Here is a 27,346-nt window from a genome sequence, read left to right on the forward strand (position 1 = left end):
CCCATCTACTCAGCAGGGCGGTCGTGGTGAAACTGCAGCTTTCAGTTCATAACCTAGCACTCAGCCACTGTAGGCAACAGTGAAGGGACAGAGCAACCTCCATTCCTTACAATTGTAACCTGCCTTCAAAGGTACACATGGCGTCCACGATGGAACAGTGCAGTGTCTCTTCCTCACAACTGAAATTCATCCTGAGCCAATGTAAATGGCTTCCATGATGGAACGGTGCAGCATCCATTCCTTGTACAATCCCTCTGCTATCCTACCAGATATCATAATGAACTGTGCAGCCTGCATTTCTTGAACTATCTGTCGGCTACTTCATACTCCCTCAAAGTGGTACATAATTCCGGTCGGAGTACAGAGAGGGCATGATTAAAAAGTTAAATCTTCATTCTGTACAAGTTATACCCCTCAATGCAAAAGAATAACCTTATTACCTTTTTAGGTTCCCACCAGCTGGGAATGGGCACTTACTAGTAGGAGGAGGAAAAGAAAAACACAAGGCAGCATGAGCTCAAATGTACAAAATTAAGAAACATTTAAACAACTCGGGCAAATAAAGATCACTATCAACATACAGGCAATGTGTGTGTGGAGACAGAAGCGTTCCCTTGATGGAGTGCAGCTGCATAACTCGATGGCAGCTGCCCCCACAGTTTAGAGTGGACGTCTTTTTTTTTTTTTTTTTTTTTTTACTAGCGCGATCTAGACCAGAAGATATCCGGTATCTGAGTGCTTTACCTGAGCACCAGTTTTGTTACACAAGGACACATTCATTAGGTCTCGCCTACGCAGCGCGCATGTGCTGATAGGAGGGCCTTTAGCCGTCGCTCTGCTCACTCATACTTCTGGTGGCATCCACCTTGAGGTAGCAAGCAGCAGCGCGCCACAAGCACGGGTGCAGTGCTTGAAAATGAGCAGACTACTCTCCCAAGCGCGAATTCCACTTGCGGGCTCACCTCGTGGACTAAGTCGCACACTCTGTTTATAGCGCGTTCGCTTTCACTTTATCCCTGCTGCTCCGACAGACCTCTTCTCACTGCCTGCAGTGCACTACTTAAAAATAACTTGTTTAGCTTGCAGTATTGCGGATTGTTTAATCTGCAGCAGATGTTACGAGTTAACAGAAAACACATCTGTCTGTGTCACACAGTACCTTTGTTGAGAGATTAAGGCGAAGTGAACAAGGATCTGAGGCGGTGAGGGAAAGTGGATTGCTTTCCAACCTGGATAACGATGGCCGAAGCGGTGCACCAGGTACATGCAGCTGCGTAGGCCTCACCGCTGGCTATTTCCTAAAAAGGTTCAAGTAACCACACATAATGCTGCACTGGTTGCTTTTCTGTCGAGTTTGTTCTTGTTACACACTTGTACTCCTGAGGATGACGCTGGATTGTCTGCGACTTTCCGTGCTGGGTAAAACTTCACAAAATGGCTCCCCACAGGTGTTGATGATGCTAAGGCAGCGATTTATTGGGGAAGAGATCAAGAGGTGAAACAGTTTGTAACAGGTCAATTCGCTGTGCTAATGTCTGCATCAATTTGAATATTTAGGTGTGTCCTTCAGGGGGGTAAATAGGTTGAATAAAACTCCTTTCGGCAGCATATCTGCTCGGTATTCACTTCCTGGTTCGCTAACGTTCTACAATCCACGTGTACCTATCTGAAGGACACGAAAAGCTTCTTGTCCTTACTGAGATCTATTACTCTACCAAATGATCAATGCTTTCTTGTCTCAATGGACATTGAGAGTCTATACACCTGCATCCCGCAGGATGAGACTATCAAGGTTGTGAAAGAAGCCCTTGAGAGAACACCTTGGGAGTATGCCACATCAAAGGTATTTGTAACGGAATGCGCTACCCTTGCCCTGAAACGTAATTTCTTCGAACATGATGGCAAGATTTACTTACAAGCTACGGGGACATCGATGGGCAGTACCTTTGCTCCGTCGGTGGCGGGCCTGTATGTCTTCGATTTTGAGGCTAAGAATATTTTGAGCTCCCTGAACCCGTTCGGTAACAACATACTCATGTGGCAGCGCTACATAGACGATATTTTTTTGATTTGGCAAGGCGATGAAGCGGTTCTGTTGAACTTTTTTACATGGCTGAATAGACTTGACGAACATTTGAGATTCACCCATGAATATTCCAGAGATGAGTTGACCTTTTTGGATGTCCAAATCAGGAGGAAGGAGAATCGGCTTGAGACAACCACATTTTACAAGCCCACTGCGAAAAATAATTTGTTGCACTTCACCAGCTACCACCCGAGAGCCCTACGGGAAAATCTCCCGTACGGGCAGTACTTAAGGATACGTCGCAACTGCAGTAACCTCACTGATTTCAAATCACAAGCCGATGCGTTGTCTATCAAACTACAAAACAGAGGATATCCGCAGAGGATAATCAATAAGAGTCATAAGAGGGCTCGCAACCAGCAGAGGGACATTCTGTTGGATGATAATCCCCCCTAAAGAGAAGGAGGAAATTCCTCTAACCTGCGTTACTACTTTTAATTCGCTGTCTAACGCAGTGAATAAAAGTATCAAGAAGAATTGGAGGATCATAACCAGCAATAAAGCAAATTGGAAGAAACCTTTACTGTCCTACAAGAGAGCAACCAGCCTGAAGGACTCGTTGGTCCACACAAGACCCAGAACCGAAAGGACCACTGTTCCCATACCAAGCGTTCTCAATGCATGGGGCCTTCCACCGGTTAAAGGTCATTTTTCATGTGGTAATTGCAACGTGTGCCACCTGACTTCCAACACCAAATATCTGGACTTGACAGATGGCACCCGTTGGGAACAACGTAGCCATACAAATTGTAACACCACCAACGTGGTGTATCTCATTACGTGCAGATGTGGCCTCCAATACGTGGGAATGACAACACGGCGTACAAGAATCAGAATCTGTGAACATAGAAGTAATATACGGTGTAAAAAGATGACCACAAAACTCACCGTACACTTTCTACAGGCTGGACATACCCCCAATGACTTACAGTGGACCATTCTAGAACATCAAGAATATGGGTCTGAGGCGTCGCTTTTTGAACGTGAGCAACGTTGGGTGTATCGCCTTGGAACAAATAGGGTTGGTCTCAATGATGATATCCCATGGGGCAGTGTCCTGCGAAGATAGAGGAGTACACTATGTCCATGGTTTATCATGTCCTTATTCCCTATTTCATATAACAGTTGACGTTTATACTGGGACACACTCGGCATGTTTGTCATCTCTGAAAAGTGAACCTAAGTTGGGAGTGTGTTGAGTGTTCGACTAGGGGAGCGCAGTTAATATTAGTATTATTAATAATCTCTTCATTTATATGAAGAAGCAGGATGTGTAATTAGCATCTTGATACTCTGCTTCCTTGATATAGCAAGTATCACACATTATATTTGAAGTGACACTTTTGTAATGATGAAAACTGATTAACTGTTGGCTCGAGAATATTACTACGAATTACAGCACATTGTGGGTAATGATGTCAATACCGGGGCTCGAACCCGCGATGCTTGGCATTGGTAACACCATTTTTAGCACTGTATCCCTTTAAGATTTCATCCACGGACGACACCACGTGACTGCAAGCATCCCACGTGGTGTACTCTGAGCCTCTCAGGGCGTCCCATATACACAGGCCGGCTTTCCCCTGGAAACTACCGTTTCCGGGAGGGTTGGACCAGAAAGCAGGTCACGGGCGGGGAGCCGCGAGTGCAGAAGTAAGTGACATCCGACCGGTTAAAAAATCCCCCGGGGCTTCGGCTCTTCCGCGCTATTGTTTTGATTGATAGTGGAGATATTGATACATGCCTCCTCCCTTTATTCCCTCTCACTACAAAAAGCCACCGCGTGAAGTACACCCGCGCCACCCTCACCGAAGGGGCATGTTAATGTCCCGCTTTTTGTGAGTAATTCAGAATACCAATGAAATATAGCACTCTCATTTCTTTTCTGCGATGCAGAGGTTCAAAGCCCTTGAGTTATGTATTAAAAACGGAATATTTATTCCTTCACTCGACTATGATTATCAATATAGGACGAATCAGCCATATGTATAAAGCAAGTCTGGCTTAAATTGAAAGCAGGATATACATGCGATTTGCCCCGCTATTTACCGGCAGAATTGGCCGGACATGTTGTGATCTGTTCCATAATTTTGAAACAATCCGCACCCATTCACACAAATGAAATTACACTGCACCGTCATACATGGACGGGCTGTGTTTCCAGTGTGACACATTAAGTCAGCTCCATTAATGCAGCTTCTTCTTATATATTGGACCAAAAATTGAGATCTAATTATGTGTCACTGTTTGTCTTTGTCTGTCTTTGTCTCCACAGGTTGCTATGATTGTTTCTGCAAATGGCATGAGATGACATGGTTAACTGTTGTGTGATGATTTTTTCACACATTTTTATATTTAATTTGTTTTTCACATTTAGAGCCTCTCGGGAGGGTACGCCTTAGCGCGCGCACACCACCGGAGGACTAATTATTAGGTCCTGAAGAATGCTGAGCAAAAAGCAATAAAAAAAACAGCAGAAACATGTCGACCAATTTTTAGGACTCGGGTTCCCTAACTCAGAACCTTGTTTAGTCCACTCACAATTTTTAATCAATGCGGGTTGACCATCATTAAAAAATTTTGACCTGGTTACAACCTATGCATTTTTTAATCTGCACTAACACCACACGTTTAGTCACTTTTTGATTTGGGCACTGTTCCACTCACCACATCCTGCTCCGCTGTAGTCAGGCGTTGTAGCACGCTAGGGTGATACTCGGTCACCCTAGCGGGGACCCGATGATGAAGCATGTCACCAACTAGTGGTGAGTGAGGGTCCTTCTAAATGAATAGAGCTCCTCCATTGCAGATTGCTAGCTCTAGAGGGTGAGAAGCGTACCAGATGGTATACTAACGGAACAGGCAGTACCAGTTTATCTTAGATGAAGACAGAGCACACTTAGGGGGGTTTATTTATTTAACCATCACCACACATTAAGGGAACCGTGGTTGTTGTTGTTGTTCTTTTTAAGTTCTTGTGCCAAGTCACTCCTTTGTTGTTTTTGTATGAATTAGCCCGGGGTCTAGGAGTGCCTACTCATACCCTCTCTCTCTTGTTGCTGATATATTGCTTTACCTGAGCACCAGTTTTGTTACACAAGGACACATTCATTAGGTCTCGCCTACGCAGCGCGCATGTGCCGATAGGAGGGCCTTTAGCCGTCGCTCTGCTCACTCATACTTCTGGTGGCATCCACCTTGAGGTAGCAAGCAGCAGCGCGCCACAAGCACGGGTGCAGTGCTTGAAAATGAGCAGACTACTCTCCCAAGCGCGAATTCCACTCGCGGGCTCACCTCGTGGACTAAGTCGCACACTCTGTTTATAGCGCGTTCGCTTTCACTTTATCCCTGCTGCTCCGACAGACCTCTTCTCACTGCCTGCAGTGCACTACTTAAAAATAACTTGTTTAGCTTGCAGTATTGCGGATTGTTTAATCTGCAGCAGATGTTACGAGTTAACAGAAAACACATCTGTCTGTGTCACACAGTACCTTTGTTGAGAGATTAAGGCGAAGTGAACAAGGATCTGAGGCGGTGAGGGAAAGTGGATTGCTTTCCAACCTGGATAACGATGGCCGAAGCGGTGCACCAGGTACATGCAGCTGCGTAGGCCTCACCGCTGGCCATTTCCTAAAAAGGTTCAAGTAACCACACATAATGCTGCACTGGTTGCTTTTCTGTCGAGTTTGTTCTTGTTACACACTTGTACTCCTGAGGATGACGCTGGATTGTCTGCGACTTTCCGTGCTGGGTAAAACTTCACAAAATGGCTCCCCACAGGTGTTGATGATGCTAAGGCAGCGATTTATTGGGGAAGAGATCAAGAGGTGAAACAGTTTGTAACAGGTCAATTCGCTGTGCTAATGTCTGCATCAATTTGAATATTTAGGTGTGTCCTTCAGGGGGGTATATAGGTTGAATAAAACTCCTTTCGGCAGCATATCTGCTCGGTATTCACTTCCTGGTTCGCTAACGTTCTAAAACAGTCAAATGCAAATTTTCTTTGCTGTAAACTTGACAATTTCTGGGAGCACAGCATAGATTGTAGTCAGTGTTAAATCATGTTTATCAAATGTTTTAGACCACCAAGGTCAGAAATGCACGGTGAAAAATGTAAAACAAAATGGGAACTGGTGAAACAGATGGATTACCAAAGTTTGAACAAAAGAGACATACTTTAATGCTTTTCGGTGGATACACAAAAAAGACATGCAAGAAATAATTTATAAATGCATGAACGTGCGATCCAATGACATTAATTACATTGTACAAAATGAAAATCGAATAGTAGTGGTTACTAGTAACTTGACCATTCTGACATAAATACATGACTACTGAAAGCAATTAAAAAGCAAGAATGGTATACAATTCATAAATATAGTTGCATAGAAAATTCAGAGTAAACAAGCTGAACAAGTATTGTCAAAGTCGATACGTCTCACCTTTGGATCAACTAGCTTGGCCAATGGTTTTTGCAGATGTTGTACAATGATACAGGATATTACACAGCATCAGTATAAACAAGAATTTACAGTGCAATAGGTCTCGCATTTAGGCAAGTTTGAGCTATTGACATTGCAAATAAAAATGCCTTTTATTTTTGTTTTTTAAAACTTAAATAAAAGGCATTGTCATTTACAATGCCAATAGCTTAAACTTGCGTAAATGCGAGACCTATAGCATTACAAATGCTAGAAGCAATCGCAATGGAGCGCACACCGCTAGCCCCTCCTCTGGATCGCCCCTAGGGACTCTGGTACATGGAGTTCTTGAGTGGTTCACCCCAGTGGGTGCAAGTCGGTACTTGTAGAACTGATGATCTCTAGACCTGATACATGTCCCGGGTTTTTGGGTATCGCCCGAGACATGGCTTGGGTTTCGGGATAACTTCCCTCATCAGTAGAGAAAATAGTTAGGGGTGGAAGAGAAGGCCGCCAAACAACCGTCAAAGGCCTCGATGCCAGAACCGGCACGCAGGTGCGTCGTCCAGGAGCCCGTCGGCTCAAAGCTCAAGGGAGCCTATTTGTAGAAGCAATCGCAATGGAGCGCACACGGCTAGCCCCTCCAATGCTTGTTTTTTGTTAGGCATGGGGAGGTACAGTGATTTGCCCAAAATCACAGGATATTGAGGCAGCGTAGTTGCAGAGACTCGAACCCGGTGTCCCAGCTTCGAGGACGACCGCTCTAGTTGTAAGGCTACATACAGTGAAAGAACTTCTCCATTCAAGGCCTCCCTTGGCACCAGAAACCGGTTTGTAAAATGCCATTACAATATTTGAGGAATAAATGTTTAATGCTTGCCGCTCTTCCTTTAAAATGCAGACCTGGGAAGCAGGCCAACTGACAAACAGGATTGGCAAGCAACAGTAATATCGCTGAAAGTCAAACAAGGTGACTGCAAATACTGAACCAGAAGCCATCATGCTTACTACAACACAACCAGAGATCTACCCACAACACAGGAACAAAAGGAAAGGGTGGCTTTCCTTCCAAGTGACGACAGATATATTTCGGTGAAGACAGATAAATATAAAAGGATTGCGCCATCAGGTCACCTTGCAACAGAGCAAGCACAGGGCAGAGAGGATCCGCAGCTCCGAAAGTGCTATGCGACACAGACCAACCTATCAATGGATAACCAAAGTGCAAACATCAGCCAGGCCTATGAGGTGCACAGACTGCATAAAAAAATCCTGCATCACGACATCCGGTCTGGTCTGCTAATCAGAACTGAATATTAAGAGACTATGTAAGGGCAAACAAACTTTTTAAGAACGTATTTCAACTGAAGCCCCTCCCTTACCAATAAAGTATCCCACAAAATTAGCAGTAAAAAGCGCCTGTTTCTTAATCCTTCTGTTGGACGGTTAGACAATCCTTTCTAAAATTCTAAACTAATCTGAGGATTTTTTAAAAAAAAATTTCGTAAATGCATCACTGTGAAAAGATACACGAATTGTGGCCCACAGAAGCAGACTTTTGCCATTTGACTTAGAACTCTGAAGGTGCAAGGACTACATGCAGCACAGCCTAGAAGTGGCCACCAAACGAAGCTTGTTCTCGGTTCTGAACAGGAGTCAAAGGCTGTAAGCAAATTTTGCTCAGCTGAACAGAAAAACTTACTTGGACTACTCCTGCGATTCACCATCCCAAACTCTTAAGGAGAAAGATGATCACTGCCTTTGAACCAATATAGACCCCATGCACTATGCCCATTCGAAACACAGATTTCACAATGTGTTTTGCTTTTAACAGGTTTATGATTTGCGCTATTTGAGGACATCATGAATACAGAGTGAAACAAGCATTTACAATGCAATGGTTTCGCCTTTTGAAAAGTTTGAGCTATTGGCATTGTAAATGACAATTTTTATGTATGTGTTGGTTTTGAAAATAAATAAATAAATGGCATTGTCATTTACAATGCCAATAGCTTAATCTCTCGCAAATGCGAGACCTATAGCATTTGCAATGCAATAGGTCGCGTATTTACGCGAGTTTGAGCTAATGATATTGCAGATAACCATGAGTTTTATTTGTTTCAAAAACCAAAACATAAATAAAAGGTCTCACACTGCGGTCTCTCACACAATGCTGCCTCTCACACACCATGCTCTCCCTAGAAGACTCACACTGCTGCCTCTCACACACCATGCTCTCCCTAGAAGACTCACACTGCTGTCTCTCACACTGCTGTCTCTCCTACACACACACATGCAGAGAGCGACACACACAGCCACACACATACAGAGAGCCACACACACACACGTACAGAGAGCCACACACACAGCCACACACATACATACAGAGAGCCACACACACAGCAGCTAAACCCTGAGCAGCAGCTAACCCTTGCACAGCAGCTGAGCTACACTTCAGTGTGCTGTACGGTTGTCCTAATAACCCCCAACTGATAATTAAATTAAATAAAAACAAAAAGGCCATGTAAAATATTATACAGACGGTTTTATGTAACGAAACCCAAAAAAGAGTGAAGTGCGGGGAGGGGGGGCGGGTAAGATTTAATTAAGAATCATCTTCTAGCCCCAAATGCCCAAACCAGCAAACTTTCATATTGAAATGTACTCACAGTACCACATTCACACTGTAGCAAATCAAAGTAGTACTAAGATCAGTTAACTTAATGATTTATAACTTTCTAGAAACGGAATAGTTTTACAAAATCCTGGAAACTGCAGCCCACTGAAATATATAAGTTAATGATGCCACACTCAAAATTATGTTCTATCATGTCTCACACATGGCAACTCTTCATGTATTGGAGAAAACGTATTTTATTACTTCAACTTTTTTTTATTGCCTCGCGTTGAGAACTGGTAGTGTCAGACGGCCTAAACAGGGCGGTCAACAAAATGGATTAAAGGGGCTGAAACACACTAGAGCAAAAAAGTAGAGACAAGGTAATAGGGACAAACAGCTAACTGATGCTCATTTGCCTACCCCAACCACACCTACTTTGCCCCAAAACGCTATCTTTGAAAGGAAGCCAATAATCTGGATTTCCGAAGACAAACTAAACCTAGACTCCCAAATTAGAAAACATTTTAGGTTCTCTCTCCTTTCAGTTCCAGCGAAATAAATAATTACAGAAACAGTGCATGCCAACACTATCTGTGACTCCAGGACCTTTAAACTGCCTTATTACACATATCCAAAAAGCAGCTGTAAATCCACTGCCCCATATAGAGTAAAATGAACCTGTATCGCGAGATTTGCTAGGGATAAAATGGTCACAGATTGTCATCAAGAAGGGGGAATGCTATTCTTTGGAATACTTTTGAATAAATGCAATGAGTCTAGCTGTGAGGGGACTATTGTATATGTATTCATAGCTTTTCTGTTCTATGATGTGTGCTACATCGTATGTGTTTTTAATTGTACTTTTTAGATCATTCATTAATAGCCGAATAAAGAATTATTGATTGTGAGGGTGATGCGATCAACCTTGGAAATCTGACAAAGGGATACTCGGATTTTTTTTGCATCTACCCACGCCCTTAAACATCGCCTACTAATTGCGCGGCTGCATATCCCCTCCTGCCCGGGTGTGATTGTTCTTCTTCCAGTTGATATTTTATGCACTACGCCAGGCAGCGATAAAACACGAGATGGCAGCGATAAAACACGAGATAGATGCGTCCCGCTTTCATCGATCAACTGTCCTCGTGAATAATCGAATCCAGCTCTAGCTAGCTCAGCAAAGCCGGCTACGCATCAACTGGTTTACACATTCGCAGGGACTTACCAGTGAAAGAGGATCATTTTCAGGTTTATTTAGGAGCTGGCGGAGCAATGGTCTAACTTTTGCGGCGCTCTGCTATACACCTAAAACACATACGTAAAAACAGACAGAGCGCTGGTCAGGTGCAACACATGATGAAACAAAGAGGCCCAATTTACGAAGGAAACAGAGGCATAGCTATAGCTAGGTGTAAGGAAGTAGGAGAGCTTGAGTGAAGTCTCCCGCTCACACTTTAGAAGTCTCAAAGCAGTGGCGTAACGCCCTCCCCCTCCATATCATCACCAAGGGAAGGCATGAGATAGAATAGGTTCCCCCTGGAAGCAGCACCCCCTGCCCCGCAAAGGCCTATCTACTCCCCGTCTCAAAAATTCAGGAATTATAAAAAAAAAATGGAATGACAATATTCAATTTGTGAACCACGGATCCAAATAGGCATACACTGAAACTGACCAGCAGAAACAAAGGTAGGTAAACATTCCAAGTTATTGGAATGTGTAGGAAATAAGCATAAGTTAGTTGTTCGGCGCCCATACAGCGCACGCAAAGGGAAGGTGCGGGAGACAAGGCGCGCCTGCCCAGGGTCACCGGTTCCCTCCTCCTAGCATTGCAGCGCCCACCTCTAAGACTTACCCGCGGCGGGTGCACCGACTCCCGGGCGCTCTGCGCCTCTTTGTCCTCGCAGGTGAACTGGCTGAAAACGCAGCAGCAGGCGTCAATGGCACAACAGAGGAAGGTTTGAAACAGGGGAGTCGGTCACGGAAACGAGTCCTTCCCTGCCTCTCCTCCCCTGTGAATACTGATCGGAAGGTAAAAATGTCAAGCGGGAGGGGGCGGGAAAGGGGGAGGAGAGACGCAGAAGACGGCCGGCTCAATGCCGGACCAGATTCGGGGGCGGGAGAGAACACGGACGACGGGAGGGGGGCGGGAGAGGACACGGACGACGGGAGGGGGGCGGGAGAGGACACGGACGACGGGAGGGGGGCGGGAGAGGACACGGACGGCGGGAGGGGGGCGGGAGAGGACACGGACGGCGGGAGGGGGGCGGGAGAGGACACGGACGGCGGGAGGGGGGCGGGAGAGGACACGGGCGGCGGGAAAGGGGAGGGAACGGGAAACAACGTAACTCCGCCCAGGGAAAAAATCTCGGGAACGCCCCCGAATCTGGTCCGGCCTTGACGGACAGATCCGGCACCCAATGGCTAGCCTCCATTTATGGAGCTAGCCAATGAGAGCCGTGGGACGTTCCCGAACTGCTTAGTGTCGACATAGGATTTCACCTGCGCTGAAAGGCTGCGCAGAGCGCAGCCTTTCGGCAGGCGAAACCCAAAAAAGTACTCTGGTAACCCGGGCTGACACTGGCAGGCCTGTGCATGGGTGTGTAACAGGCGCCACAAAAACCTCCCCGTTAATCCACTCTACTTGGCTCTTGCTGAAGCCTGTTTGCAAGGTTTAACAGACTGGGCGTGGGTCCCAGGGCGCCGCAAGATGGCGTCTCCTAGAGCAGCAACGCCCTTGCCATGTGCTCCCAGAGCAATTAATTACCCATAGCTCTTTAATAAACAACCACTAGCTACCCATATTCCGAACCAACTGGAGTTAGCAATGCAGCGTATTCCTGCATGGTTAGATGTGGCAACAAACTTTCATTCCTATGCTACTAAGAGTAGCATAGGAAGTTCTGTTTTTGCAAGTTTTTACAGGAGGCAACAATGGAATCAACTTGATTCTGCGCAGCCTTCTTTTCTGACTACGGAAAGAGACGCGACATCACTCCATTCAACCACCCAGAGGAGAGAGAGAATGCGAGTACAATTAAAAAATGAAAATAGCTAGAAGGAAAAAACAAACAAAAAAAACAGCTTCTCTAGTGGTGCCTCAATTTTTTTCAAATATATTTATTTAGTTAAACCAAATCTAGGTAGCGTGGTACCAAGAATCGGCACGTGTTTTAACCCTCAATCGCCTGCCTCTAGTTGTGCGCAACGTCCCGCCAGTAGGTAGTCAAACCATGCAAGTACATGGAGAAGAGAGACGGTGCCAAGCACCCATTGCAACAGACGTGCACGTGACGTCAAGCTCACAACAGGAGAGCATGAGCCATCCAAGGCCTTGGAGTCCACAGGTGACCTTTTCCAGGACGACTGTGTAGACGCCGCCGATAACGCAATCTGGATCAAAGCAATGATTTCAAAATGCAATCTGGATCAAAGCAATGATTTCAAAATGCAATCTGTGAGTCAGGCCAAAGGGGCACCTTATGACAAGCACTGGCGGTATCGAGAAATATTAAGATAGAGACAGACATATATATTTCTTCGTTTCCAAAACTCCGCATCTGTGCCCCATTTAAAATTTTAAACCTCAGCTACCTGCAATGTAAAACGCTTCTACCGTTGGCAGAATTCCTGACAAAGTTCTTTAATTGTGCAATAAATGCACATAAAATGTATTCAAACCACCACCTGCAGAACTCTGAGATGCACTATTAATTTTTTTTTTTTAAAACCAATAAACCAACTATTGTTGTATATTATCGGTTCGTGCAGGGATTTCTCCTCGCACTAAACACTAAGGGAAGCTAGTTTTACCGGAATCTCGGCACTGCCCTTAAACCGGTTCGCGCACAGGGAACAGGGTACTGTCCTTAAGGAGCTTCCCTCAAGGAGCAGAGGGACCGAAATCGGAGTGTTAAACTTGCGCCTTCGGACCACCCCACGGAAGAGCCGACACCGCCCGCCCTGCCCCGGAGCAGAGAAGCGCGGATCCGGAAGGAAGCTCGCACCTGTGCTGAGCCAACAATGACACAGATCACCCTCACAGCTCGCACTTCCGGGCAGTTCGCATAGTCCGGGATCAGTTTGACATCCAGCATCATCCGGTCACAGGGCCAAAAGGAACTCTTCTAAAGGGGGCCCGGCAGCTCACATCTTTGCCCAGCACCGCCTCTGGGGCGTAGGATCACCCTGCCAGCGGACACCCAGTTGATGCATCACCCCAGCAGAGGGACCGTGTCACAGCATGACACCTAGACAGGGCTTGAAGTGGACCCAAGTCCTGCCCGTGCTCAACACGAGCAGTTCTAAGAAGCAGGTGCCGAGGCGGGTCACTTTCGGGCTCTCCATTATAACCTCACCCTCGGGGTGGGGAAAAAAAATCTTAACTTGGCAGCAATACCACTCTTCACTGCCTTTCATATATCTTTAAAGGGTCTCGTTACAGTTCTTTCAGTCTCATTTCAGAACTGAAGCATTTTAACTTTTTACATAAAATGCCATTGTTGCTGTTTAATCATCTTATGCAACAACCATTGACAACGCCAGTAGTCCTGGCTTGATGCAGGTGGCATGTTACTTGTGTTATAGATCTGGATGCAAAGACAGAAGCAGCAACATACCAGTCGGGGGCACATAACCAGCCGCGGCCGTTGAGGGGGGATGGGGGGGGAGGAGGAATCAAAATACCGGAATATGGATGATTGGAGGCAAGTAAACAATGTAATTAATAAAAACGAATTTCGTAGCGCGCCCTGCATTGCAAAATGCGATGCAGCGGGCGCAACGAAATTAGTTTTATTATTTAAATTGTTTACTTACCTCCAATTACCCATATTCCGGTTTTTACAACGCCCCACCTTTCAGCCGCACCGCAACTCCCTCCACGGGCCGCGGCATAACGCTAAGTAGAGATTTATAATTTAGTATTTTAAGCTACGCCCTTAATTATATTGGCCACGCCCCTCTGAGAGACCGACAGTTTTTCCATCCCACTTAAAGGCCTGACCTAGGCCATTGCTAGCAGGGAAGCTCCAACAAGAGTGAGTAGAGTACTAACCACATCTTATCATGGCACCAGGCCAAGCATGTGTAAAACATAATCCTTCCGGCTGAGCAATCTCGAGATTGTGGGGCGGAATAATTTTACATTGTTTAATGAGCTGATAAGGTAAATGTGGTGTATTAACATGCAAGGAAAGCTCTACACAGTACAAACAAAATGCAACGTGAAACAATATACCTGTTCCTGCTGTATATTAAATGCACGTGGTTGCAATCAGGAGCTAAAAAGTGATACAATAAAGACACATTGTGACAAGCTTTTCTTCAAAGCACTGAACCGGGGTAGCTGTAAGAATTCATTTCCCAGTCTGAATTTCAACTGAACTAAAAGGTTAACTGCACAGCAGTATCGGGACTGCATTTGATGATGTTTCTTCTAAGAGGTGCCTGATAAGCCTCAACCGGAATGCGCCCAGATTATAGGTATTTCCGAGAAGACATGAAAAATTAGGATATACTCAAGGAAGCATCCTTGTTTTGAATGATTAAATCTTAGGCACGTACTGAACCAGCTTGAAGTGTCTGTCCACACAACTTCAATGGCCTACAGTTACCTCAAGGATATTACCATCAAAGCAAATGTAAAGTTGTCTAAGCATGACTCGCCTTCACAGCCTTCCAGGTGGTACACATAAAGACAACTGTGCACCAATTTAAACAAATCTGTGATTTTCTGCTATCAGCCTCCAAGTAAACGTCTTCTTAAACATGGGTTACCCCCGAGCCTTCAATGACTTCGTCCACAAAGCACGTCTAGTGTCTCTCCCTAAAAGGGACTATATTCTCTAAATTTCTATGGCGTGACAGTTGGAAAACCTACCCACACGCAAATGAGGATTCACCTGTCAAGCATAGGGGTAGACTTTCAGACATTTTGTGTTGGGTTAGCATCACAAAAGTGACGCTAACAAGCACAAAATTATTTTTTACCAATTTACTTTCTAGTGCAAAACTTGGGGGGCAGGCGGGCAACAGCTAGTGGCTCAAAGGGTTTCTGGGCACACACACAGCCGCACCCAGAGACTTCACAGGTCTTTAAAAGACCATTTGCTAGTTAATGAGGCTTTGTTTTTTCACCCCTTCTTTAAGCCCCTGTATCCCACCCTCTGGGTATCGCTGGAAGAATTAGCCCCCTCCGAATCTTTTTCTTAGCCCCCCCCCCGATATTTACTTTAGTTTGCGCCTCTGTTTGGGGGCACATATACAAGCCACTATTGCCACCCGTGTATTGCTTTTTTTGACGCTTCAGTGACCTACAGCCATTTCTCATATTTACAAGGTGGCGCTAAGCCACTTAATGGGGCTTAACGCCACCTTGTAAACGTGCCCCTTTCCGCTGAAATCCTCTGCTGCAAAGGGGCATGCAATGGGTGTTGCACCCATTGCATTTTGACACTGCCCAAGATTTACAAGGCTGGGGCAGAGCCAAAAACTAAGGCCATGTAATACCTGGTCTTAGAATGGTGATGAGGAGAAATTATTAATTTCTCCTTGTTTTTTCTCTTTTTATGTGTGCTGAATTCTGCAGCAGACATAGAAAGAAAGAATGCAGCCCTGCGTTTAAAAAATGTTAGAGAGCTGCATTGCCAAAGTTGGCATTGCGCTGCGCTCCATTTTTCGTAAATATGTCACTTGTTTTGCGCTGGAAAGTACCCTGAAAGTAGCGTGAAGCACTGCTTTGCAGTACTCAGCGACAAAGGGGCATTACATGTTTGGTACATGGGAGTTCCCATGCTACCAGCCATGCGCTTTGACGCAAAACCCCATCTACAAACTATTATAGAAAAGGTTTAGTGCCAAAAGTTAACACCACTTTAAAGGAGGCGTAAATAGGAGAAATGTTTTGATTTCTTTTTTCTTTTTCGACTTTGCTTGCGTGCTGCACTGTGGAGCACACAAACAGTGGGGAAAGTGTCCAAACTTGTCTAGGCATAGTATTATGTACAGGAAGGGTATTCTACTGTACAAAACATATGCTAGACTAAGGCACGCACCCTAGCTCTATGACGCTAAGGTGTGGCACAGGGCAGCTGAAATCAGCCCGGGCACTAAAGAGGGGAGGAGAAAGCCATGTCTCAGTAGATATGTTGCTCTCCTACTCCCTCCCCGTCACGCAGCACAGCATCTTTGAGGGCTGCGCTGTGTGTGTTTTTAAACAAATCTTGCCTTTTTACAGAAATCTGGCCCAAGGTATTCAATTACACTTTCTACTCATAACCGTACACACTTTTGAAACGTCTTTCATCTTCACAGACTCCACAACAACCACCATGATTTAGCTCCAAAGACTAAAATGTTGTCACCATTCAAATAATTCTGCCCACCTTCCCGATACATTATTTACATTCATATACCTTAATGGAAGAGACCTTTAACGAAACATGTATCGCCTTCATGCATGTATTCCCCTCCCGGACTACAACGATATAACTATTAACTGCACTTACACTAGGCACTCATCAGGATGACAAGCGCGAGTAGAAGAGGATCCGTCAGTCGGAGCAGTTAGAGAAAAAAAAAAAATTAGGACCCCCGCTTAAGCATTAATGTATAGATAGATGTGCGAGTGACCGTCCCAAGCGTTAGGGACCAGACGGTAGAGGCCCCAGTCATCTGGGCCACGCTTCCCGGATCCATGGTGAGGTGCTGCCCTAGTCCAGGTTTTTTCCTTTGAATTCTGAGACATGTAGTTTTGTTTACTCCATTATAGTACAAGACTACAAGTCCCAAAAATCAAGGAAAGAAATCTAGACTGGAGCAGCAAATCGCGCATGGTCCTGGGAAACCTGACAGCTACGGCCCACACTTGGGCATCAATGGGTTGATTTGGCCATAATTAAAGGGTAACCCACAGGCAACGCCGCCTCTTCCAAGACGGAAGAGTGGTAGCAAAAGTGCTGAACGAGACCAGTGAATATATTGACGCCAGCGAGAAGGAGTCCATAGAAGGGAGTTTACTGCTACCAAGTACCAACAACAGCTGCAATTTACAATACTGTTTGGTCATCACACTCCCTTCGCTCGAATAAAGTAAATGTGCGTGTCTGACGTGTTTCAAGGTCAGATACCGAAGGCACCAGGAGGTACAGACACACCCCACGACAGAGCAGTAATGGCTTCGCACGGTCCTTTGCTGCAGCGTCTCAGCGACAGGAAGAATCGCCCTATCTCGATACAGTTCAGGTGTGCGGGTAACTTACTTCAAGGTCAGGGTGCACTCTCACAACCCTGGCATAGCAATAACGTGCAGGGGTATCCCCCTCCGGCACGCCCCCCTACTCCTATGCCCTCCTTGTACTCACCTGTATCGCAGCCTTCCCGTGCGTAGTTGTACCAGGAGCTGCTCCTTCACACTGCCGGAGAAGGGTGGGTCAGACGGGACAAAGTGCAGGGCAGGTCACTAACACAAACGACAGACTACTCAAATAAACAAGCGAGAGCAAATGCCCACGCTTTGAACGACGCGCGCGCATGCGTATCAATGTCACGTCCATCTTGGGATGGGTATGAGTTCCACTGGTCACACCTGAATTATTTCGGCATCTAGTCGACAGTTTGTTTTAATGACTGCCCGGCGCAGTAGCACGTGCTGCGCATGTTCAAGGCAGTGCGCAGCACCAGGCGCGCAACGACCATTGGGCTATCTATATATTAAAGGGTGCTTGTAACGGGCATCCTGGTTAGAGTATTGCTTTAAAGTGTATGCCAAAATAAACATTTTGTTTTCTTCAAATAAGGCACATTCTGCTTCTCTGGCTGCTGCCAAGTGTCTTCCCAGGAAGGGGTGAGGTCTCTGGTGAATCAAAATATCATAAATAATCCTCACAGCTCCTTGTGCAGGGCAGTTTGTTTTATCTTTCACTGCTGTTTTAAAGGAGAAACAATGTTGGGCCATTAGCACTGGAATGAGCGAGAATCTGCACTTGAAAGTAGATCTCTGCCCTGTTGCCAACTTGACTGATGCCCATGCTCTTCCAAGCAAAGAGGCAGAAATCCCAAGGTGTCTTGAATTATATTTTCATTTATATAGTGCTTATTACCCATGTGAGGGGTAGTATGGCCTATAGAAATACAAACAAGCATTTGCAATGCAATAGGTCTCGCATTAGGAAAGTTTGAGCTATTGGTGTTGTAAATTACCAATTTTTTATTTATGTGTTAGTTTTGAAAAAAGCAAAATTAATAGCTTTGTCATTTACAATGCCAATAGTTTTAACTTTCGCAAATGAGACACCTATAGCATTTGTAACGCAATATGTGTTGTATTTACATGACTTAGATGTATTGATATTACAAATAACAATGGCTTGTAATTTTTTAAAATAATTAATACGTAAAAAAAGGTTATTGTAAATTATAATGGCAATAGCTTAAACTTTTGTAAATAACTTTTGTGAAGATTATGTTCATTGTATTTTATTATGATCAAAATGCAAGAACAGAAGTGAAATATTAACATTTTTTGTGACATTTGTAATAAAGCTTGAAACATTGGGAGAACATATTTGAACCAGTTGTTGTTGAATGGGTGCACAGATCGATGCTGTGGTGGCGCTGAGTGATGTTGTGGTGGCGACGAGTGATGCTGTGGCATTCAGTGATGATGTAGTAGCGCATAGTGGTGTTGTGGTGCCCCTGAGTGATGCTGTGGTGGTGCTGAGTGATGCTGTGGCGATGCGATAGATAGATAGAGGGAGGGCGATAGATAGAGTGAGGGCGATACATATATAGATAGAGTGAGGGCGATACATAGCTAGATAGAGTGAGGGCGATACATAGATAGATAGAGTGAGGCCGATAGACAGAGTGAGGCCGATAAAGAGATAGAGTGAGGGTGATAGATAGAGTCAGGGCGATAGATAGATAGATAGAGTGGTATTGTGTGGAGTGTGTGTTGCATTCAGTAGAGTGTAATTATGTGGTGTGTAATTATGTGGCACTGAGTGGTATTTGGAGTGTATGTTGCTTTGAGTGCAGTGTAATTATGTTGCATATAACTATGTGGCACTGAGTGGTATTTGGAGTGTATGTTGCATTGAGTGCTGTGTAATTATGTGGCGTGTAATTATGTGGCACTGAATGGGATTTGGAGTGTATGTTGCATTGAGTGCAGTGTAATTATGTGGCGTGTAATTATGTGGCACTGAGTGGTATTTGAAGTGTATGTTGCATTGAGTGCTGTGTAATTATGTGGCGTGTAATATGTGGCACGGAGTGTGATTTGGAGTGTATGTTGCCTTGTGTGCTGTGTAATTATGTGGCACTGAGTGTTGTTTAGAGTGTATGTTGCATTGAGTGCTGTGTAATTATGTGGAGTGTTATTATGTGGCACTGAGTGGGATTTGGAGTGTATGTTGCATTGAGTGCAGTGTAATTATGTGGCGTGTACTTATGTGGCACTGAGTGGTACATGGAGTGTATGTTGCATTGAGTGCTGTGTAATTCTGTGGCATGTAATTATGTGGCACTGAGTGAGATTTGCGGGCAGATTCATGAAACGAAAATCGGCTCGCAAAGGGCCAGATTCTGAGAATCTGGCCCTTTGCGAGCGCAATTATTGCATTTGGGATTCATCATCCCAAATGCAATAATCGCTATTATAGAATTCGCTATTGTGCGAGGAATTGCATTTAAGGAATCTCTATTTGAGATTCCTTAAATACAATTCATCAACCAATTTTAAATTGCGAATTCGCAATATTTGGCCGCTATTTACCACGAAGTCTGACTTCGTGGTAAATAGCGAAAAAATAGATTAAAGCACTTTAGTGCATTTTTTTCTTTTGCATGTTACACACACATGTTCTTTGGACATGTGTGTGCGCAACACCTGTGTAAATTTTCATTTCATGGGTGCTACAGGGTGTCCTTTGGACACCCCTGGCACCCTTGAAATCGCATCCTTATTTGCGATTAGCAAATTGCTAATCGCAAATAAGGAATAACTCCCCATTCATTCCTATGGGCCTAAGGCCCATTCCTATGGGCCTAAGGCCCATTCCTATGGGCCATAGGCCCATAGGAATGAATGGGAAGTTATTCCTTATTTGCGATTAGCAATTTGCTAATCGCAAATAAGGAATGTGTAGGAATCGCTATTTATTTAGCAATTCCTACATGAATCCCGTTTTGCAAGTCCTTAATAGCGATTCCTTATGAATCGCTATTAAAGACTCGCAAAACAGCCCTTTCATGAATCTAGCTGTTGGAGTGTATGTTGCATTGAGTGCTGTGTAATTATGTGGAGTGTAATTATGTGGCACTGAGTGGTATTTGGAGTGTATGTTGCATTGAGTGCTGTGTAATTATGTGGCGTGTAATTATGTGGCACTGAGTGGGTTTTGGAGTGTTTGTTGCATCAAGTGCAGTGTAATTATGTGGCGTGTAATTATGTGGCACTGTGTGGTATTTGGAGTGTATGTTGCATTGTGTGCAGTGTAATTATGTGGCGTGTAATTATGTGGCACTGTGTGGTATTTGGAGTGTATGTTGCATTGAGTGCAGTGTAATTATGTGGCACTGAGTGGTATTTGGAATGTATGTTCCATTGAGTGCTGTATAATTATGTGGCGTGTTATTATGTGGCACTGAGTGGGATTTGGAGTGTATGTTGCATTGAGTGCAGTGTTATTATGTGGCGTGTACTTATGTGGCACTGAGTGGGATTTGGAGTTTAAGTTGCATTGAGTGCAGTGTAACTATGTGGCGTGTAATTATGTGGCACTGAGTGGTACATGGAGTGTATGTTGCATTGAGTGCTGTGTAATTCTGTTGCGTGTATTTATGTGGCACTGAGTGGCATTTGGAGTGTATGTTGCATTGAGTGCTGTGTAATTATGCTGCACTGAGTGGGTTTTGGAGTGTATGTTGCATTGAGTGCAGTGTAATTATGTGGCGTGTAATTATGTGGCACGGTGTGGTATTTGGAGTGTATGTTGCATTGAGTGCAGTGTAATTATGTGGCACTGTGTGGTATTTGGAGTGTATGTTGCATTGAGTGCAGTGCAATTATGTGGCACTGAGTGGTATTTGGAGTGTATGTTCCATTGAGTGCAGTGTAATTATGTGGCGTGTAATTATGTGGCACTGAGTGGTACATGGAGTGTATGTTGCATTGAGTGCTGTGTAATTCTGTGGCGTGTATTTATGTGGCACTGAGTGGGATTTGAGTGTATGTTGCATTGAGTGCTGTGTAATTATGTGGAGTGTAATTATGTGGCACTGAGTGGTATTTGGCGTGTATGTTGCATTGAGTGCTGTGTAATTATGTGGCACTGAGTGGGTTTTGGAGTGTATGTTGCATTGAGTGTTGTGTAATTATGTGGCGTGCAATTATGTGGCACTGTGTGGTAGTTGGAGTGTATGTTGCATTGAGTGCAGTGTAATTATGTGGCGTGTAATTATGTGGCACTGTGTGGTATTTGGAGTGTATGTTGCATTGAGTGCAGTGTAATTATGTGGCACGGAGTGGTATTTGGAGTGTATGTTGCATTGAGTGCAGTGTAATTATGTGGCGTGTAATTATGTGGCACTGTGTGGTATTTGGAGTGTATGTTCCATTGAGTGCAGTGTAATTATGTGGCGTGTAATTATGTGGCACTGAGTGGTATTTGGAGTGTATGTTGCATTGAGTACTGTGTAATTATGTGGCACTGAGTGGTATTTGGAGTGTATGTTCCATTGAGTGCAGTGTAATTATGTGGCGTGTAATTATGTGGCACTGAGTGGTATTTGGTGTGTATGTTGCATTGAGTGCTGTGTAACTATGTGGCGTGTAATTATGTGGCACTGAGTGGGATTTGGAGTGTACATGTAGATTTTATTTTCATCATTACCATATGCACTCAAGAGTATTAAAACACTGTATCAACCTTGTCAGTAGAGATGGGCGCACAAATCATTGCAGCTGTTGTAGTTAGCCACTCTACACACTTATTTTCTTCAGCTCTTTCTTGCTGCTCTCACCAGCAATGAGTTATGTTATACAGGGTCCGACAATGTCGCAGACCATCGCGATGAAACAATAACAATGAAAATAAATATTGCAAAAAAATACTCTATATGTGCCTTTATCCGAATTGCATCAGAGATAGGTTTCATGTGCACACGGAACAGAGAGGTTGGATCAAGAAATGCACATGCATGTGGCTTAATGGCGAGAGCGGCCGACTTTGAAGCTGGCTCATGGGGTTCAGAGACATCGCTGTGTTCAATTAAATCTAAAAGTCAACAGATCCACCTCAAAAGTAACAAGCATTGAGCATTGGCCATGAAAGAGCCACGGCCTTGCGGCCATGAAAGTGAAAGCACGGCTGTGGGCAGCAACGGCAGGGATGAATTAGGGGGGGGCGGGGAGCAGGGGAGCGGCGTTCTTTTGAAGTCGATGGGAAGGAAGCGCTGGTGAAGCTTCGTGCTTCGAGAGCCTGGTGGGGGGGGGGGCGGGGGAGCCAGCGAGTGGGAGGAAGGAAAGGAGCATATGGGGATGGGGTGTGAGTGAGGGGGAGCAGAAGCCTTTGATGGTGGTGTGAGAGTCCAAGCGCGCGCCTGGGGAAGCTTCATGCTTCAGTAAACAACATGCATTGTAGGAAATCTGGCTGGTTCAAGAGACTTTGGTTCAGATGTAATAGGTTTCGAGTAATTAAAATTACTCGACCTAAAAAGGGTAGTACGGCCTATATGAATGCATACCTGCCAACTAAAAAGAGTGTTTCTGTGTGTCACGCAATGTTGGCTCCCTTCAAACGGTCACCTGGTGAGGAGCTGATATCACCCAGTGGCAGGGAAATTCAGCTGAAAACCTCTTTAAATAGCAGAGTACCAATTTGTTTTCAGAGGCTGTAGGTAGCCGATGTCCATTAAAAGGCATGAAAACACCCCTAGACATCAGCAACAGCCTCGATGACCTTGTTGTAAGTTTTCAGGTCTCGACTACAGCATTGCTTTAGCAATGCCTGTTTGTCGAGATTATCGTAAGGCTTTCAAAAGTCTACCCAAAACTGCGAATCGGGTACAGTTCATGTGAGCCAGGCGCGTGCACATCGCCAGCCACATCCCACACCAGTTGTCTGAGCCTCGGCATCAGACTTCAAAGGAAGCCTCTCCCCCGCCCCCCTCCGCGTAATGCCAGAGCTTGTTTTAAGCAGGATCTGAATTCCCCCCACCATTCCTTTAGTCTCCTCAGCCACTCCCCGCCGCTCATCTTGTGCGAAACAGCACCATCTGCTTGTGAGTAGGAATGCTGGCATGGTAGCCGAGCCTCCCTCCTAGCGCTACCTGATTTAAAATAGCACCCTTGCACGTAATCCGCACATATTTCAGCTGCCTGGTGTGAAGTTGTTCAAAGGCAGCTTGTAACCCGAGCTGCCCTCTGCCTTCGCAGAATGCGTGTTGCGGTGAGAGAAGAGCCCACAGGGGCTTTTCAACCCTAGATGCTCGGGAAAAGCCAAGGAAACTGAACTCAGAGCTAGGGTTGCCAGCCGGCCCCCCCTGCTCCGAACTGAGCTCTCTTCCGGTACCACATTAAATGTCGCAGACCTGTCCATCCTGTGCGACGTGTGCTTTGTTTTTCCGGTACCTAGAATTATTAGCCGAACTGACCTCCCCATCAGGGGTAGTAAGCGGTATGTAATTACCAAATGTAACGCACACTGCCCCTTCTCCACCTTATGTCCTTAGTCCCTTACCATCTCCCCCTTTAGAATATTTCCCCCCCTGTTCCCATTTCCCCATCCATCCTTAGGATGGCTTCTCCTCTCTTCCTATTTGCCCACCATTTAAAGATCTGTGACCCACACTCCTCCATGTCCCGTATTCCTTTGCCGCCTCACCCCTTCGTGGTGTGTGTCCTGCTCTCCCCAACCTCCAATTATGTCCTCACCCCTTTCGGACGTGAGCGCCCCCTCGCTCCCTTGAATGGTGCCGAAGCTTCGCTCCCACTCACTCTCACTCCCCTCCACCACCCCAGCCTATGCGTCCTCCCACGGCCCCCACTGCACTCCCCCGACCCCTCTTTGGTGACGTTGCCCCTTCCCTGCGTTCCATGTGAGCAGCCGGATTCCTGTTTTAGGGTAACACCGTGCCTGCTTGGCTCAGATGGCTGTATATCTTGTTTTCACCAATGGCATGGCATCTTGTGCCTCTTGTAAGAAAATAGTAAAAGAACGCACTGTGCGGTGGCTCGAGCTTCTAAAGAGGCACCTTTTCTGCAGCAAAGTGCTCTGAAAACTATGTGCCCGGGGGCCTTGAGAGGGAGAGCGGCGAGACACTCCTGCAGTGAACTCTTCGGAGCTCGAGGATGCGCGCTTTAAACATCAATTAATTCCTTGTACCAGTGCAGGGGGGCGTGCTGCTGGATTCAGTGACTGCTGGTTATATAAGTGCTAACTTTTTCCTTGTCGAGGCATTTTCGGTCCTCGTTTTTCACACATCAAAGGAATTCAGCTGCACAGCCCACAAAATGTATGCAGTTTTTAGGCCTCGCGACCTATCAATGCGCGCAAGCGCATTGAGCGGAGCGAGAATTCATGTCCTCAAAACGCTCGTGAAACCAAGGGCTTCTTGAGCTGCGGTTTTCATTAAGTTCACGTGAATCACGTGACCAAACAAGCACGCGCATTCACGGCCGCACAGCACATCAAAGGGCTTCGCCCAGCGTGCGCTCTGCGGCTTCTCCTCCCCTAACTAATTAATCATGCTGGCCGGCCGGCCGTACTTTCAGTTTCCCGGCCGCTCTGCATTATCAGGTACGTGCGTGCGTGCATTTACACTCATTATTTCCCTTTCTTTTTCTGCCCACTTCTCCCTCCTCTCTCTCCTCTCCTCTTCTCCTCATCTCCGTCTATCCCGGCCGCTCTGCATTATCAGGTACGTGCGTGCGTGCATTTACACTCTCATTATTTCCCTTTCTTTTTCTGCCCACTTCTCCCTCCTCTCTCTCCTCTCCTCTTCTCCTCATCTCCGTCTATCATTCTCCCTCAGTCGCCTCTCTGCTTCGTCTTACTGTTCCCTGCTGGGTCCATGCCAGTGAATGTTGTGTCGCACTCACACTGGTATGTAGAGGAGCTCCTGACATGGACACCTCACCTCGACCATGCAGCCTCTGCAAGGCTCCGAGCCAGGCAGCTTCACAGCGTGACCGGAGCGGCCTACATTCCAGAGTCAGGCAGGGCATGTCAGGACAATGTTCCAAGCTGCACGTATGACAGCATCAGCTTCCTCAGCCTTCCGGTGCCCACCCTACAGCATCGGGCCGCGCAGCTGCGGTGACTTCCTTGCTCACGCTGTTGCCTTGGGACCATCAACAACAATTAAATAACAATGCTAATATTAGTAATGACCTCACTAACTGACGCAGTGATCTCAAGCTGTCCTACGTCATAAGTGTGTGAATTAGCTGGTCCTGTTTTCACTTTGAATGCCCTTTCACGAGCGCCATGCTTTAATGTTTTCATTGTTGTCTCTCTCCATTTTCCTCCACCCCGATCTCTGCTGTCACTCCCCCTCCATTCTCCCACGCCCTCCTTGTTTTTTATACCTTCCTGTGTCTTCTTTATCCCAAATTATATATATATATTACTTTAATCGTGTATGGTTTTAATTAACAGATGGGCCATGATTAGTAAACTTGTATTTATTCGTTATCGCTGTGTGTGTCTATTCTCTCCGGTTCTTTCATTCATGCCCTCTCCATTTGCACTCTGCCGCATCTCTCCTTTTATCGTGTTTATTTCGCCTGTCCTCTGTCACCGTCTTCTCTCTTTGCGATTTACACTGTTCATCTTCTCTACACCTTTTTCTATCTTATCCTATCATTTTATTTTTCCTTTCGTCTATTATTTTCTTTACGTGTTTTACTGCTACTCTCTTTTCTACGCGCTACGTTTTCTGCCCGCTACCCCGCCCTTTTCACTTCCCTCTCTGACAAGCACTTTCCCGCCTCCAAGCCTTCCCTCCTCAGCCCGCGCGCTGCCACGGGCCCAGCCCCAGGCAGATCTTATCTTTGGGCCTATGCACCTCAATAGGGAAACCACAACTTTAAAGGCTGGATTTCAGGGCGGCTGAGACAGAGACGGCTCATCACCTAAATAAACAATTTGTAGTCAACAACCCACCCGCCCCGCACTGTTAGCCTTTTGAACAAAGCTTGGTGACCTACAGTCTCACCGTGAGCTCCTCGCTCACATTCCCGCCCCCCCACCAGGCTCTCCCGCACCCATCCGGCTTCCCTCCACCATTTGCCACACTCCTTGCCTCTGCCGCAAAGGACTCCTCCCCCCGTCACTCTCCAAAACAGTTTGTGCGACGTCTGTATTCATTACTGGGATATGTTGGCGCTCGTAATTGCTTATTGGCCTTTACTAGGACAGGGAATATTTGTATTATATGGGCGGTCTTTTGCTGTTTGCCAGAGAGTCACTACACTCACTGCACCCTACCTCACTCACGGATCGGTCTTCACTCACCAAAAATGCCATGCAGAAGTACAGTGTTACATGGATATGTTGCCTGGGCACGTTCTATTCTGTGCAGTGATACATTGCAATAAGAGGACACAGATGTACGGAAACATACGTGATTGCTCGGCTTGTGATCAGGGAGCAAGCATGCTAAGGTCTTACCACATAATAACGGGCAGTCTACAAGCAACTCCTTGTACGATCTGACAGTTATTGAACATCGTATAGGTAAACTATATTGGAGGGTCCCTGCAGACACTTCCCTTTTGCTTTGACAATCAGAATCAGATATTCTAAATGCTATATTAACTTTACAGTTACTTTTTTCAATCGTGGCTCTGTTCATTACCAGTGTTTTGATATTACATATCTTCAACTGTCCTATTTTATTCAAGTGCTCCAGTGGTTTCAAGTCTGCAGGACGCTTTTATAAAACGTTTGAGTAAGAAAGCGTAAACCACAAATGCGTTCATTTCTATCACGTAGTTCCAATGGTTCTCTCACGTGCGTGGGATGTGTCGTTTGTTCAAGAAATTAGTTCACTGGAAGCACGATCCAACCGTTCCGACTGCTGGCTGCAGTCTGATGCTGCTTTGACGGTGCAGGCGCTAAAATGGACCCACTCTCACACCCCCTCACCCTCACACCCTCACTCACCCCCTCATCCTCACCCCCCCTCACAACCCTCTCACCCTCACTCAGCCTC

General features: G+C 45.7%; 1 protein-coding gene across 1 annotated transcript in view; it reads right to left on the minus strand.

Moving 5' to 3' along the window:
• Positions 1–17,580, minus strand: part of MGST3 (microsomal glutathione S-transferase 3) — a 51,778-nt gene extending 34,198 nt beyond the window's left edge. The window contains exon 1 of the mRNA XM_078641408.1: positions 17,488–17,580. The gene's annotated coding sequence lies outside the window, so the exon portion shown is untranslated. The remainder of the gene's footprint in view (positions 1–17,487) is intronic.
• Between the last annotated feature and the right edge of the window lie 9,766 nt (positions 17,581–27,346).

This window comes from Lissotriton helveticus, chromosome 1_1 (genome assembly GCF_964261635.1).
Source record: "Lissotriton helveticus chromosome 1_1, aLisHel1.1, whole genome shotgun sequence".
Classification (NCBI taxonomy): Eukaryota; Metazoa; Chordata; class Amphibia; order Caudata; family Salamandridae; genus Lissotriton; species Lissotriton helveticus.